This window comes from Apium graveolens, chromosome 1 (genome assembly GCF_009905375.1).
Source record: "Apium graveolens cultivar Ventura chromosome 1, ASM990537v1, whole genome shotgun sequence".
NCBI lineage: Eukaryota > Viridiplantae > Streptophyta > Magnoliopsida > Apiales > Apiaceae > Apium > Apium graveolens.
The window spans coordinates 106,800,448-106,818,443 of NC_133647.1; the positions used below are offsets into that span (position 1 = coordinate 106,800,448).

Below are 17,996 nucleotides of genomic sequence, written 5' to 3' on the forward strand. Positions count from 1 at the left end.
CTGTAAATCCTGACAAATTCATCAAGACATCAACCTCTAACACTGCTCAAGTTGACATAGACAGCTTAACATTAAAAGACAAAAAGAAGCTGTTATGGAACAAGTCTATTCCAGTTCAGCCTAAGACAAATCAGATGTTGAATCAACTTGCAGTATTTGGGGTAAAAGCCAAGCAAGCTAGAGACACTTCTGGATTAGGTTCTGACATAGAGAAATTCCAGACTGGGATAGAAGTTGATATTAGAGATCCATTCACATTGACTGACAAGCCATTTGAAGAGATCACATAGAAGCACCTTGACAAAGTATTTTCTGCTCAAGTAGTGATGGATACTCATGATGATTATGAAGTAAAAGAGAAATTGATCTTATTTCTGATTGATGGTAGAACTTATAGATTATCTGAATCTGATGTGCTGAACAAATCTGTCAAAGAGCTCCAATATATTCATTATCTACTGGAGGTAAATTCTGATATTACCAGGAAATGGTCAGAATATATTCTGAAGACAATAAGAGATTTACTCAGAATTTCTGGTGCAAGAATGACAGAGTATACTCCAATGATGACTGAGGATGATGGAAGAGAGATTCATATGAGGAAGAATTCTGCTAAGGTAGAAGTAATTCTGAAAGGAAGATTCTTATGCTATAATGATGATTCTACATATCCAAGGGTAATGAGACTGGGAGATGGACTTGAAAGAAATTCAATTTCTGCACTCAGAGCTGCCATATATCAGATTGGTGATACTGAAGATGAAGAACTGCAGCAAGTCAAAGCTCAGTTACTTGAAGTTAAAAGAAATGCAGAGACCAAGCTGGTATCAGACTTTTTAAGAAATCATTATGGATTCAGGCTGATTCAGTAAATTTGGTAAAAGCTGCATGGACTGTAAGTTGTATTCAGTTGTGCATATAAACTCTCATTGCATTTGTACTTAAATATTTTTGACATCATCAAATCTATAAACTTGTATATTTTTATAATTTACAAGTTAGGGGAGATTGTTAGATATATTTGTGATGTCATGTCTAATCTAATTTATTTAGTTTCAGAACTTACTATTAGAACTTAACTGGAAATCAGAACTTACTGAAGACAGGAAGTTATCGAGACTTAAGCCATCAGGACTTACTTCAGAACTTAAGTGCGGATATACATTAGGGATGAAAAGCGGTTGATTTACAGGAGAGGATCTGGATTAAACAAAAGAAGATATGCTTGGAGAGTTATACAGCTAAAGGACTACAGTAGATAATCTCTGATTGATGTATTTTAGGAAATAGAACATATCATATCAATTAGGAGATATCTTGTAACTGTGTAGTATATAAACATAGATTAGGGTTTACACTATATGTGTTATCATTCACGAGAATATTATTCATTGTAACCCTAGCAGCTCTTAGTGATATCATACATCACTGAGAGAGTAGATTAAACTTACTGTAACAGAGTTTAATATATTGAATAAACTTATTTTCTGTTACGTATTTGTGCTTATAATCGAATTGATTGTTGATACTATATTCAACCCCCTTCGATAGTATCATTAAGGCCTAACAACCAAAGCAAAGAAGGCCAAAAAATTCCAGCAAGGATTGAAACCAGGGATTCAAAGTCAGGGGGCTATTCTTGAAATAAGGATTTATGCCACATTAGTTCAGAAAGCGATGATTGTAGAAGGAGAAAAAGAAGCAACTAAGAGGGAATGTGATGGAAAAAAGAGAAAGTTTGAGGAATCAGAATCGGAGCAAGGAAACTTTAAGTTTAGAGGGAAGTTTGGGAAGAATGGTGGAGGTCAAAACCAGAAGTTTCAGAAGTTTAAGTCCGGAAGCGGAGATCCAAAGAATTGTTTCCAAAAAACGGGATAAACAGTAAAGGATAATAGACCTCAGGTCCAAGAGTGCAAGGTTTATGGAAAGCGACACCCGGGGAGGTGCAACAAGCTGAACGTGACCTGTTTCAAGTATAATAAGAAAGGACACTACTCAACGGAATGCCCAAGCGGTACAGGAAAACCAGAGATGACATGTTTCAAATGTGGAAAGGTGGGCCACATGGCAAGGAACTGTAAGGAGCCTGTTCAGAAGGTGAATGTGCTTAGGATTACTGGAACACGACCCCCAGCAGCCCAGCCAAGGGCAAGAACATTTAACATGACCATGAAAGATGTTGTGCAGGATGTGGATGTTGTAGCAGGTACGCTTGTTATAAACTCAGTAGAAGTTAAAGTGTTAATGGATTCTGGAACAACCAGATCCTTTATTGCTAAAAGTGTTATTGATAAATTAAAGTGTGTTGCATACCCTCTCAAACCTAATTACAGAAGTAGAAAATCAAGAAAGAGATACTGTCAATAGAATTTGTCCCAATTGCGATATGGTCATAGAAGGTCGGTATTTTTCTGCGGACTTAATCCCTTTTAAGTTAGGAGAATTCGACGTTATATTAGGGATGGATCAGTTGTCAAACTATGATGCACAAATCGAATGTAAAAGAAAGAAGGTGAAATTAAGAACTAAGGATAGAGTTGAAGTGATATTTTAGAGGGAAGAAGCAAGAAAGGAAGTTTTTAACGGCTATCCAAAAGAAAAGATTGTTGCGATAGGGATGCGAAGCGTATTTGGATCATGTAAAGGATTTAGAGGCGGAGTCTTTAAGAATTGAGGATATTCTAGTAGTTAAAGATTTTCCCAATGTGTTTCCAGATGAATTACCTGGACTACCTCCAAATCGAGAGATCGAATTCACGATTGATTTGGCTCCTGGAACGGAACCAGTTTCGAAAGCTCCCTATCGAATGGTGCCTGTCGAAATAAAGGAATTAGTGGCACAGTTGCAAGAATTGTTAAACAAAGGATTTATTCGCCCAAGTGTATCTCTGTGGGCTGCATCAGTGCTATTTGTGAAGAAGAAAGATGGAAGTATGAGGCTGTGTATCGATTATCGTGAGTTGAATAAGTTGATGAATAAAAATAAGTACCTCTGCCATGAATCGACAATTTATTTGATCAGTTAAAAGGAGCTACTTATTTCTCGAAGCCGATTTAAGATCTGGGTATCATCAGCTAAAGATTAAAGCGGAAGATATACCCAAAATAGCATTTCAAACGAGATATGGACACTATAAATTCTTGGTAATGGCGTTCAGTTTGACAACTACGCCAGCTGCATTTATGGATCTCATGAATAGCGTGTTTAAGCAATATTTGGACAAGTTTGTAATATTGTTTATCGACGATATCTTGATATACTCCAAGATAGAAGCATATCATATGGAACATTTGAGGATCTCTTTGGGAATATTAAGAAAAGAGAAGTTATAGGCGAAGTTTTCTAAGTATGAATTTTGGCTAAAGGAAGTTCAGTTTCTTAGACATGTAGTTAACGGTGAAGGTATTAAAGTTGATCCCACAAAGATAGAAGCTGTGATGAATCGGGATAGGCCAAAGACTCCTACGGAAGTAAGAAGTTTTCTCGGATTAGCAGGATATTATAGAAGATTTGTACAAGATTTCTCTAAGATTGTTGTCCCATTGACCAAATTGACAAGGAAGAACGAGAAGTTTGTTTGGATAGATAAGTGTGAGGAAAGTTTTCAAGAGCTAAAGAAAAGGTTAGTAACTGCACCAGTATTGGTTCTACCCGATGAGAAGGGTGAGTTGTAATCTACAGCGATGCCTCGTATAAAGGACTAGGTTGTGTACTAATGCAACATGAGAAGGTAATAACATATGCGTCAAGGCAATTAAAGATGCACGAACAGAAGTATCCTACGCATGATTTGGAATTAGCAGCAATAGTGTTTGCTCTTAAGATTTGGAGGCATTATTTATACAGAGAAAAGTGTGATATTTACACGGATCATAAGAATTTAAAATATATCTTTACACAGAAAGAACTAAACATGAAGCAACGGAGATGGTTGGAATTGATTAAGGATTATGACTGTATGATAAGTTATCATCCCAGGAAGGTGAACGTTGTAGTGGATGCGTTAAGCCACAAGGAAAGGTTGAATGTGTTGACTTCGTCCGAAGAGTTGATCAAGGAATTTGAGAAATTGTAAATAGAAGTAAGAGTTCTAGAATTTGCAAATGAAGCAATGTATGCGATGACATTTCAGCCAGAAATCTTGGAAGGGATTCGTTGTTGTCAAGAACAAGTGATGAATCACGAAAATGACAAATTGACAGGAGAAGAAGTGAGAGCTCAAAAGGATGAAAAAGGAACATATCGCGTTGGCTCGCGTATTTGGATTTCTAACATTATGGAATTGAAGCACGAGATTTTGCACGAAGCGCATAACTCAAGGTTTTCGATTCACCCTGGCAGTATGAAAGTGTACAAGGATTTGAAAGAAAGTTATTGGTGGCCGAATATGAAAAAGGAGATCGCGGAATGGATAAGTAAATGTTATACGTGTCAAAGGGTAAAAGTGAAACATCAACGACCGAATGGATTGCTTTAGCCACTAGATATACCCAAATAGAAATGGAAGCATATCGTGATGGATTTCGTGTTAGGATTGCTAAAGACTAAGTTTAATCACAATGCAATTTGGGTAGTAGTCGATCGACTGACAAAATCAGTACATTTCTTGCCTATCAACGAAAGATTCTCATTGAAAAAGTTAATAACGATGTATTTGGATGAGATCGTGATGCGTCACGGAGTTCCAGTATCTATCATATCTAATAGGGATCCGAGATTTAACTCGAGATTTTAGCGACAATTTCATGATCATTTAGGAACGAAGTTGAAAATGACCATCTCGTATCATTCGCAGAATGACGGACAAAGCGAAAGGACTATTCAAACGATCGAGGATATGCTGAGAACTTGTGCATTAGATTTTAAAGGGAATTGGGACGATCATTTACCATTGATTGAGTTTTCATACAACAACAGTTATCACATGAGTATCAGCATACCGTCCTATGAAGCATTGTATGGAAGAAAATGCAGAACCCCTACCTATTGGGATAAAATTGGTGAGCGCAAGATGCTAGGCCCAGAATTATTACAACAAATGAAAGAGAAAGTGGAAGTGATTCGCAAAAGGCCGACAGCTGCTCAAGGTCGACAAAGAAAGTATGCAGACCAAAGCTGAAAGGATGTGCTATTCGAACCCGGAGACAAAGCATTGTTAAATATATCTCCGTGGAAAGTTTTATCCAAATTCAGGAAGAAAGGAAAGTTGAGACCTAGGTATATTGGACCTTTCGAAGTGCTAAGACAAGTTGGAAAAGTGGCATATAAGTTGGCGTTACCTCCGCAGATGCAACATCTTCATAACGTGTTTCATGTTTCTCTTCTGAAGAAATATAACGCTGATGCCAGTCATTTGATCGAGCTGGAACCAATAGAAATTCAACAAGATCTTTCATACATGGAACAACGTGTTCAAATTTTAGATCAAAAAGAGAAGACGCTCAGAAATAAAGTTGTACCTCTAGTTAGAGTATTTTGGAGAAATCCTAAGATAGAGGAATCGACTTGGGAATTAGAAAGTGAAATGCGAGAGAAGTATCCTCATCTATTTGTTTAGACTAGATTCTGATGACAGAATCCTTTTAAGGGGGTAGATTATAACGACTGGGAATTTTCGTGAATTAATGCGAGTTAAGTGTGATTAGATGAATTATATGTTATTATGTGAAATGGGAATATTTAAATGAATATTATATTCTAGTTTGACGTGTTAGCTAGTATAAATAGTATGATTGTGAAGCATAGTTGAAAACGCTCAGTGTCAGGCCGTCAGTCAGGATGCGACCCGTTACGCGAAAAGTGAATATTAATAAAAGGGGAAATTTTTATGCTTGAGTATGTTTCAATACGAGTCATGATATATGAGTTTATGTTGTTACCTGTTAATGTGCATGATTATGTGATTTGGAAATTTAAATAATTTTTGATTGAAATAAGGTTTATTAAACCTTTATATATTTTTATAAAATTATCCGAGTATGGTCAAGGCGTGGAATTTGTTTTATTATCTTCGAAATAGTCCTAGAGACTTTCTAAAAAAGATAGATGAAATTATTTCATGATCAGCGTATTTTTAAAATGATTTTTATTGGGTTATATTTCTATTTTGAGCGTAACCTTGTAAAATTCTTATAAAATAAACTGTACGCTCAAAAATTATTTTAAAAAATATGGCTAGAAAGATAATTTCAAGATCTATATTACAAAATTGTTATTCATGACATTTTCACTTTTTCTCAGAGAGAGATGTATTAATCAAATTTGTTTTTGAATTAAGAAATAGAATAAAAAGAAAATTCTAGAGACTGGTGGGAAAAAGACCTTTATACCCCTGGCAATTCATTATATATACTCCCCCTCCCTTCTCTTTTTCCTCTCTTCTCCACTGAACTCTCTTTTCTCTCTTTCCTTTCTCACTCTCGTCTACATCTCTCTCTCTCTGATATCTCTTTCTCTCTCATTTTCTTTGAATCCACCATTAAAAATTCACACACATCCCATATTTGAGTTTCATATGATATATATATATATATATATATATATATATATATATATATATATATCTGTGTGTGTGTGTGCTTGCATGCGGGATTGTGTTTGTGTTTGGTGTTTGGGCCGAGAGTCGAGTTCTTGATTCTCTTTGATTTTCGACTTGAATCATCTCAATTATGTGATGAATAAGTGTTGCATGTGATGGTTTCTGTGTGTTTGGTATGAAAATCGGTGGTTTTGGTTGGATACCCACGAATGGAAGCACCAGCGAGAGCCACCGCCACTGGTGATGAACTTAGGTGAACCGGTGGTGAGTTATGATGTCATAACTGAACTCTAAAAGTCTTTAAACTCGATCTTTATGTTTGCATGTAGAATTATAGTATGAATATCTTAATTTTAGTTTCGGTTTTTGTAAGAAATCAATTTGAATGCTTCGTATATGATTGGAATCGAGTTGTGTTTACGAGATTAGCTTTGCATATCAAGAAAAATGGTTGATTAATTTTTATAAGTTGTTTCGGTGTTGAGCGATTATTGGTTAATTGGGTTCAATTTTATTTAAAGGAATATGGTTTTAAAAAGTTATCTTGCTAGAATTTGATTTAAGATAAGTTTAAAGTTTGAAATTAACTTTGCATGATTGATTTTGGGAGTTGTATGTTGTAGGCCGAATGGTGCTTTGTTTTTAAGAAAGAAGTAGATCAAATAACTTGTTTGATTCAAGTCTTTGTGATAAATGAATGTTATTAAATGATTTATTGAATTTAAGTTGTAGTGAAGTTCGGGTCCTGAAGAAAAAGGACTCGAATGAGTGGTTTTTGGTTGGAACTATAGGGTATGCGTGCTTTTGAACTTGGAAGATGACTATTATTAAGTGATATATGATTTATAAAGTTGCATGTAAGATTAAGTGAATGCATGTGTAGTTATTAGGAAATTATTTGGTTTACTATATGATTTTGGTTCGAATGTTGGGATTAAAAAGTAAGGAATGAGTCGTTTCGATATAAGGTTGTATAATTAGGGTTTGGAATATTAAGGTATAGTATGTTATGTGATATCATTGAGTACTACTATGTGATTTGATGATTATTTATGAGTTTAGAGTATACGAGTATATCGTAATACATGTTATGTGAATATGGTCGAGTATATGCTTTAAAGGTTATTGCGATAAGGGGTGATCGTCAGACGTTCTGAGAAACGTCGAGTATCGAATAAGTTTCTAATTATGGGTTTCTATTTTGGATTGTAGATTCGGATAGCAGAGACATTCAGGTTAGAAAAGGGAAAGGAATCCTAGGTGGTAGTAACTCAGTTTCAGTAAAGCAGGAAATCGATTTAAGGCAAGTAACTCTGGCTTCTCTTGTGAATTGTTTATAGAGAGGAAATTAGTGATGCCATGATTAAACAGAGGCTCTTTATTGAAATTGTGATATACCTGTTATTGATTCTAAGAAACCCTGATATTGTTTTTATGACAACTTGATATCAAACCATGTTTTATTCTTTATAGCAACCCTGTTGATTCATACCATAAATATCGTATCATTTCCTTTGTTATCTTATGTTATCGTAAACCCTAAAAAATCCTTTATGATCTTCCTTACATAATGTCTTGATCAATCTAGATTCTTTGATAACCATGAACCCTGTCATGTGTTGATCTTTGAAACTATTCTAACTTGGAACTAGTATACCCTATTTGTCATTTGATCCAGTTCCTTAGTATTGATCCCTATTTACATTTGATTCATTCCCTTTCCTTGAAATCTTAAATTGAACTTAAGAATGATTTCGACTTGAATGAGTCCAAATGATTTCACATTCTTGGTAATGTTAAAATAAATTTAGTCAACTCTTTTCCTTCTTCCAATATGAAGTTTTTCCAAACAAAATCCTGATGTATTGGACAGAGACGTAAGAGGCTAGTGGGACTAGTCCAGTCACATAAGAGGCTAGCGGGGCTAGTCCAATATAAGGCTATAATGTCATAGGTACCATAACGACCAGATGGAGGTTGGTACGGGCTGATCACCCGTATTATAATTTAAATATAGATATTCCAATCAAGGGTTACCTTATACTCTTTAAAGATGAAAATGTTTACATTCTTTGAGCAGTCGCTCCATATTCTTTTAAAGATGAAATAAAATGAAATGGAACAACTCGAGTCTTCATTTTGGTTATAATGTTGTGAACCCTGTCACTTCACATTGATGATAAGTTTCAAAGTTTGACTGATTGTTACCTTATGTTGAGAAACACTTTAAAGTCCTGCTAATGATTTGAGATAATTGTCGGCTTTCACCCTAACCTGAGCCTTATTTACTGAAAGCCTAAATCTTTCTTCATAGCCCTTTTATAGCCAGAGATAGAAATCTGCCACCTAGATATTTAAGTAGAATGCCTCGTATGTTGATATTGATATTGTTACTGCATTATAGAACTGTTTATATAGTTACTTGTTGAGCTTCTTTGCTCATATATTTTGCTTTGATCTAACCATGGCAGTTAAGAAAGAAGATGGTCAGACTTAGGCGTACCGCTCGCAAGAGCGCAACCTGGCGGTCCCTACCATGTCGTAGGTTTCCAGATGCCAGAGCAGGTAGCTGTGTGTGAGCAAGCGTATGAGTTGGAAGGATTGTATAAGTTGGATCAGATACAATGGGTTATATGTCGGTTCCATGTCGGAATCGAATAAATTTGAATTTATTATTATTTTGGGTTGTAATAAATTTATTCTGGTTGATAGTTGTATTGTTGTCTCATACTTAATCCTGTTTAGATCCCGTTACTATTTAATCAGGGTTTATTATATGTGTTGTTGCTATATTAGTTTAATGGTGTGTGGGTCCTCATTTCCTAACCCCGTGATTAAAGGCGTCACACAATCAACCCATGTGACTGTCAAGTCGCTTTCAACTGCTATTTGAATTTGTTATCCGTCGAGACATTGTAGATTATCCATTGAGTCTCTATTGGATTATCCGTTGAGAGCATCTTGAGTCATCCGTCGAAGCCTTGTAGAATCATCTATTGAAAGTATTTCCACAACAATTGACACAATTTCATTTATGCAAAATTACAAGGAATTGAATATTTACAGTTAGCAAACCTATTTTGCATATCATTCTAGTAGTCAACATGACTTAGAATATCCTACAACTTCTAATTCTCTAAGACATGACAGTATACAGGAATGTGCTACAAAAAATTATTCAAACATAAGCTACTCTTTCAACAGATGACAATATAAGCTTATCCGTTGAATGTTACAAATTCACTTAATTAAATCTGCTACGGTGTTTTGGTGAAATATCATCAAGCCTACAATATTTTCCTAACAATCTCCCCCAATTTATGTCTACTAGAATCGTAGGCATAAATTTTAGGAGGATTTGATGATAACAAAACACCTTATACAAAATAGTCATTCAATGGTAGATAAAAATGATAAGTGTTGCAGTTTTATTGAAAGTTGATAAAAGAAAGTTCACAGAAGTCTCACAAGCTTTGTTCAAGGTGCTCCTGTAGGCTGAGCAAATTAATCATTTCTCCTTGAGTGTCTAGTCTTCTTTCCCAGCTTTTTATTGTTCTCTTCTATCTGGTGTTGGAGTTGTCCTAGAACTCAAATTTATCTTCATTAGATAGATTTAACATCTCCTGCATTTTCTTGAGAGTTTCATTGCTTGATATTTTTAGTTGGTCTTCTAGTCTGAAAAATTTTCCGGTATTCCTTTCATCCTTGAACTCCATCAACCAATATGGCCTCAAATGTAGTCTACTTCCAGTGTAAGGAATAGTTAGGATTCTTGGTAGTGCATTTGGGTCTCTCCAACTTTGTCTTATTTGTTCAATTTTGTTTCGTATCTCCCTTTTGGCCACCATGGTGAATCTAAAATTTTTCTTGATTGCATAGAATACTTTAACTAAGACAGAGTAGCCTTCATTGAGAATCCTATGAAGAGGCCAGGTGATTTCATTTACACCCTTGTACCTGAACACTAATCTCTCTGGAAGTCTGTTGTGGGCATCAATTGCTCTCACTTCATCTAGTTCATCCAAGTAAAGATTAATGTCTAAAAACTCCTTTATGTCATAGATAAAGAGTTGATCTCCTTTGTTGACTGTTGGCTTAGGTTTAGATAAGACTTTAGATTGGAATGGGATAGACTTGACTGGCTTTCTTACTGAATTCTTTCTTCTTTTTGAAGTGGTTGGAATTGGGATGTTCAGCTCAGGAATAGGTAAGCTTTCACAGTCTATTGGTTCATCCTTGGGAATGATTGACTCACCATAAAATTTCACACCAGGATGGACCTTGAATTCAACTTGCTCCATTGTGGGCATAGTTGGTTGATTTATGGCAGTAGACTGAGTTGGCTTTAGTTCTTCCTTTTCTTCTTCTTCAAATATCATCTTTCTTTTGGCTCTCTCCTTCCTATATCCTTTTCCTGATTTCTTTGGTTCTTGATTTGGTTCCTTATTCTTCTCAGTTTTTGACTTGGTAGCAGACTTTTCAGCTTGTTTATTTGCTTCTAAGTCAACCTGTTTTTTTGAGATTTGAGCCCCAATTTCTCTTCTCTTTTGGCTTCTCTTCTCTTTTGGCTTCTCCAAATTGAGGATGTCCAGCCATCACATAAATTAGTTTACCATGCATGTATAACTTTGCTATTCTTTTCTTCAAAACTGAATCTCTTGGATCTTTGTGATTTGCAATAGAGTGACCAAGCAGCTTCTTTTCATCAGGTTTTGGAGTTGCATAGACTAGGTTCATTGGATTTTTGCTTGAGTGTTTTGATGAGTGTTTCTTATGCTTCAAAATCAGAATGGCCTGTTGATGTTTTTTAGATGAGGTTTGACCTCTTTCCATGTTTCCTAGTTTCATTTCATCTATTGGAATTGGTCTCAATTGAGTGGTGTACTTCACAGATTTTTTTTTACTTGCAATTGGACCAAATTCCTTCTCAATTCTTGTATCAAGCTTCTTCATTTGTTCTTTCAGCTTGAGTTCAGCTGCTGCTATGTTGATTAAGTCAATACTGTCTAACACTGGTGGTTTTGAGTAGGTAATAGCTGGAACATTTACCTTACTGACTTGGACATGCACATCCTTCTCCCCCTTTTTGTTAACATCAAGTGGAGCAGGGATTGAAGTTTGAGCAGCCAATAGAACCACCAGAAGGATAGTCAAAGTCATCACCAGTTGTAGGTGGAAGAGATTTGATTGCATTATTTGCACTTAGCATAGAGTCTGTAGCGTGCACCAAGCTCAGAATCTTCTCAGCATCCTCATTGCCCTGTTCAGCTAGAGTCTGATATGCTAAAACAGGGTGAGTAAATGTCTCAGCATCAAAAGAAACATAATCTAGAACAACTTGATATTCTTGCTGAAATAGTTTCTGTCTATCTTCTTTATTGATATCCATTAAATCACTAGCAGTGGGATCTTCCCATTCTTTTGTACATGCTTTTCTCTCATATTATCTCTTTTCTTGCATCAAGGGCTCCCCACCCTCACACCCTCACCTTCACCATCTAATATGGGACTCCTTTCACTCACTTTTGCCATGCTGGAAGAAATACATGCATATTTTCACTCTTTTCCTCTCCTTTTTCCTGAGAGCAACTCAGCCTCTCACTCAAGTCACTCCATTCCCTCAATCCTAAGAGTAATTGAACAACTACTAAGTCATCTACACTAGTAACAAGTTTAGAAATGTCAGGCTGTGTAGAGACTACCAACGGATGAGAGATATATGTCCAAATAGCAGTTATGAATGTCGACGGATAATTTCTATGAAGCTTATCCATCAAGAGACAATCACTTATCGACGGATGAGGAATATCCTTCGAGAGAGTAGAAATGATAGAGTTAGGAGTTGAAACTACTGTTGGATCTGTGGTGATTGATTTGAGATTATGCCCAGATTTCTCAGTAGTATCAGAAAGATAGGGAAAGTAAGCCAACAAATCATCAATAAGATGATGCTCACTTGCCTTATATTTTGGCTCCTCCATAAGTTTCAAAGATGGAGAATCAGGAATTGATGTGTTTATCATATCCACATCCAGCAAGTTTGTGGAAAAATTGTGTGTGTGAGGTGTTTCAGTGAGAGAATTTGGTTGTGACTCCACATTTATTGGAGCCACATCAACCTGAATTTGAGATGGTGAAGTAACTGAGCCTTTGTCTGCAGTTCGCACTGTGTGTGCCCTGTGACTCCCCCAAAGGTTTTAATTTCTTCTTTCTAATGTAGGTTTAAGTTTTGTCAGTAGTGTCCCTACCCCTTTTGTTCGGTGCTCTTGGAGATGAGCTATTTTCAATAGTTACATCCATTTGGGAGGTTGCACCTAGCAGTGTGCTACTTTCCTAATTAATCACCACAACCTTTTGGGAGACTATGGTAAGGCTAGGCTGGGAATCACTAACCTCACCCACCTTATCCTTAGGGCTATTTGATGTTCACCCTGTCCCTCACCTGTCTCACCTCCCTTCACATTCCCCTTATGTGCTTTGGTAGTTTTTGAAACTAGTTTCTTTTGAGAGGAACTAGAGTGTGGTTTCTTTGATTTAGATTTTGAGATTTTAGGTTTTGTGAATTGGGTAGGCATCTGTTTGGTCACATTCACAGATGTCATAGCCACAGTTGAATTCAAAGAAACTGCAGGTTGGGAAAGAGTTGTGACAGAAACATTTACCTCACTTACCTGAGGTGCCTCTATGATTGGTAGATAGCTGAGAGGCACTTCACTATGATGATTGTTCCTGTTAAGATCAGCAAGTACCCTATTTTTTTGGACCCAACAATCAAACTTATTTGTTAGGTTCTCAATCAGAGGTCCTTATACACATAATTTTCTAGCATCATAAGAAACCTAGCAGAGTATATGTTCTTTGACCTCTTTTTAATATCTCCTAACTTATAGCCTAATTCTATCATGACAGAGTTACTAAAATTAAAGTACTTGTCGTTCAAAATAATATATAGCATGTTAACTGTAGAGTAAGTAACTGCATCAAAATTGCCAATTTTACCGGAAAATGCTTTTAAAAAGAGTCACAGAGAAAGCTCCATTCTTTTCTAAGGCCCATTCTCCTAACCTCGCCTAATTTGGTAGGATTGAGAGAATAAGCCATAGACACAAGCATGGTGCTCACATCTGTGTCTGTGTGTGGAACATTGATGTTGTTTACAGGCAAATGAAAGCATGCTTGTGTTTCATCTAGATTAATATAGTAATCATTACTTTGAAGAGTGAATGCAATGGTCTTATCTTTGGAGTTGTACACATCAGTAGTTTAGATTTGCTCCACAATTTCACAATAAATTACCGGAGACTCAAGCATAGCATAGCTTAGTTTATAGTTCCGAATGAAGTCCATCATCTAGTGATATTCCTCAGAAGCAGCAATGTTCTTGTCCACCAGTGCCACGAAGTTGTTCTTCTCATAGATAAATCCAGACTAAGACATAATCTTGACTACATGTTCCATTGTTATGATTGAAAGCAGTTATAGAGAAAAGAGGTTTTGGAGATGAAGAGAGTAGAAATTGCTTTGAGAAAGATAAAAGTAAAATAAAAAATGAAAGAAAGCTTTTATACTTTCTCGAAAATAACAATTAAAAATTAAAAAGTACAATAAAGTACCCAATGAAAATTGCCAAAATTTCATTTTTTAGCCAAAATCAAGTTTATTTCTGGTTGCATTACAAATTGCTTAGACATCAAAATAACTTTAAAAAAATTAAGCATACCTAACTCACTTACCAACCTAGTGAAGGTTGACTCATCAAGTGGCTTGGTAAAGATGTCTGCAAGTTGCTGCTCACTTGGAACAAAATAAAGTTCCACAGTATCATTCATGACATGTTCTTGAATGAAATGATACTTGATAACAATGTGCTTTGTCCTTGAATGTTGCAGAGGATTTTCAGTGATGGCAATGGCACTTGTGTTGTCACAGAATATTGGAATCTTGTCCACATGTAGACCATAATCCAATAGCTAATTTTTCATCCATAGAATCTGTGCACAACATCTACAAGGAGCAATGTATTCAGTCTCATTTGTGGAAGTGGAAACTGAATTTTTTTCTTACTAAACCAGGACACTAGCTTGTTTCCTAGAAACTTACAGGTTCCTGTTGTACTTTTTCTATCTATTCTACAACCTGCATAATCTGCATCTAAATAACCAATTAGATCAAAACTAGAATCTATGGGATACCAAATGCCAAGTTTTGATGTTCCTTTGAGATATCTGAAAATTCTCTTAATATCTACTAAATGAGATTCTCTAGGATCAGCTTGAATTCTAGCACAAAGACAAGTAGCAAACATTATATCTGGCCTACTGGCTGTTAAATATAAAAGTGAGCCTACCATGCCTCTATAATTTGAAATATCTACAGACTTTTCAGTTGTGTTTATTTCAAGTTTAGTGGCAGTGGCCATGGGAGTTTTTGCAGATGTGCAATCCATTAAGTCAGACTTCTTCAAAAGATCATAAATATATTTAGTTTGACTAATGAATATTCCATCACTAATTTGCTTAACTTGTAAACCAAAAAAGTAAGTTAGTTCTCCCATCATGTTCATTTCATATTTACTTTGCATCAATTTGGCAAACTTTTTACAAAGTTTCTCATATGTAGAGTCAAATATAATATCATCTACATAAATCTGAACAAGTATACTAGAGCCATTAACATTTCTAAAGAAAAGAGTTTTGTCAACAGTACCTCTTGTGAAATGATTTTCTAAAAGGAACTTTGACAAAGTGTCATACCAGTCTCTAGATGCTTGCTTCAATCCATAGAGTACTATCAAAAGATAGTAGACATATTCTGGAAAGTTGGGATCTTCAAAACCAGGAGGCTGACTGACATAGACTTCCTCCTCCAAATTTCCATTTAGAAAGGCACTCTTCACATCCATTTGATAGACTTTGAATTTGGCATGGGCTGCATAGGCTAGAAAGATTCTGATGGCTTCAAGTCTTGCAACAGGAGCAAAAGTCTCATCAAAATCTATTCCTTCTTGTTAACAGTAGCCCATGGCAACCAATCTAGCTTTGTTCCTGACTACCATGCCATTCTCATCCATCTTGTTTCTGAATACCTGTTGAGTGGCATTTATGACACTTTATTACGCTCCGTAAAACTTTGAATTGGTGTAATTGTACTCAAGTTATTGGTATTTTAATGTGTTTTCTAATGTTTTTGTATTTCAGGCATTAATCTGAGAATCAGGTGAATTAGCACTGATTTGATGCTAATATGGTGTTAGGTTGGTGTCTAAGGAATAAAGCTCGCGAAGACCAGCTCAAATCTGCAAGAAAAATAAAGAAGTCAAGTTTTGGCAGAAGCCCAGCGCGCCCGCACTGATCAAGCGCGCGGTCGCGCCCGAACTTCAGAGAGCCAGCGCACCCGCGCTGATCAAGTGTGCGGCCGCACCAGGTCGTGTTTCAAGAATCCTGTTTTGAGTAGAAGACTGATTTTTGGACTTCTCTGCTGATTAGGGCTGCTATATAAATAACTTTAGGTCGTTTTTAATAAGATATCAAGCCAGAGACTTATCAAGGAGAGTTGTAAGAAGACCGTGTTAGCACAATTCAATGAAGACGAAGAAGATCTTGTGTTTACTTGTGAATCTTTGTTCTAAGTTGTAACTTGGATGCTAGTTTTCTTATTTGTGAACCTTACACTTGTTTCGTACTTGGTATTATTTATTCATTATAAAGACTACATTTATTACAGCATTTTTCATCGGAACCCACGTTGATGATGAGTTCGATTATGGGCTAATCGTTATCGTGGGGTTCTAGCGGATTTATTTATGGATTCCTTTAGTTAATTTGTTTCGATGCCTTAGTATGTGGTGATTGTATGATATCCTAGTATTGGTTGTGCGTATTCATCTTATGAGCGTCGCGAACTTATAAGATAGTGTGTTAATTCTTAATGAAGCGACAGTGAATTTAAGGATTTAGAACTTGCCATGCTAGCATAGGTTCATGTGTTATTGTTATGCATGATTCGTGGGTAATTTTAACCATCTTACTTGCCCTGTGTAATCAAGATAGATAACTTATGCTTAAATCGTTATGTTGTCAAATTCTATAGATATATAGGGTCTCAATATAATTGGTGTCTATTCAGCTTCTATCGCTTTTGTGGATGTCTGGTAGTATGGTATTCGTACAATGAAAGTTGGCATTTATCAGTTTCGTGTTATCTAATTAGTGTCATCACCATTGCATGCTAAGGTTAAGAACAATAAGGCTATTGAATGAAGTATTTAATGTATTTAATGTATTTAATACTACTTGTGAACTCGTATACTTACATGTATTATTAGCGCGTGTTTAGCGACTAACAAGTTTTTGGTGCCGCTGCTGGGGACTGCAGTGTTAATTTATAGTTTATGTGCTTTCCATCAGTGGTCGTTAAAGTTCATTGACTCGGACATTGTTACTTATTCATTTCCTTGCATTATTTCAGGTACTCTAGCGAGGGTGTATGCATACGCGTTCGCGTACTCGTAAGAGAACACTGGATAAAGCCGAGGAAGAAGTTGTGGTAGTTCAAAAGGAAGTTTTTGAAGAAGAAAAGAAGGTAGAAGAAGAAGAGAAAGTTTAGGAACCGAATTTAGTAGAGATGGGTGATCAAGCAAAAAATCCTTAGGCTTTGATGGACTATTCTCAGCCTAAAATCAATGACATTCAGTCAAGCATCATCAGGCCAGCCATCAGGGCTAACACTTTTGAGATCAAGTCAAGCACGATTCAGATGATACAGAACTCAGTTCAGTTTGGGGGTTCTCCAACTGATGACCCCAACATGCACATCAGGGATTTCATCGAGATCTGTGACACTTTCAAGTTCAATTATATGACTAAAGATGTTATCAAGCTGTGACTCTTCCCGTTCTCTCTGAGGGACAAAGATAAGTATTGGTTACATTCTCTACCAGCAAGGTCTATCATCACTTGGGAAGATCTTGCTCAAAAGTTTCTCACTAAATTCTTCCCTATGGCGAAGACTGCTGCAATCAGGAATGCTCTTACTCAGTTTGCTCAGCAAACTGGAGAATCTCTGTGTGAGGCTTGGGATCGATATAAGAAGATGCTAAGGAAGTGCCCACACCATGGCATGCCTGATTGGATGATTATTAACTATTTCTACAATGGATTGGGTGCTACTTCTAGACCCATGCTTGATGCAACATCAGGAGGAGCCTTGTGGGCTAAAAGCTACGATGAAGCTTATGAACTTATTAAACTGATGGCTGCTAATGAGTACCAGAATCCTTCCCAGAGACTGACTCAGGGAAAGGTGGCAGAAATTCTGGAGTTGGATGCAGCAACTGCTATAGCTGCCCAACTTGAGGCTTTGACGATGAAGGTGGACACTTTGGCTAATTATGGAGTTAATCAAATTGCTAGTGTCTGTGAGCTTTGTGCTGGTGCCAATGAGACTGATCAGTGCGTA

General features: G+C 36.3%; 1 non-coding gene across 1 annotated transcript; it reads right to left on the reverse strand.

The window, feature by feature from the left end:
* Positions 1-17,552: 17,552 nt before the first annotated feature.
* On the reverse strand, positions 17,553-17,659 carry LOC141681429 (small nucleolar RNA R71). Its single transcript, XR_012558869.1, has one exon. It is a non-coding gene; the product is annotated as a small nucleolar RNA R71 (small nucleolar RNA).
* Between the last annotated feature and the right edge of the window lie 337 nt (positions 17,660-17,996).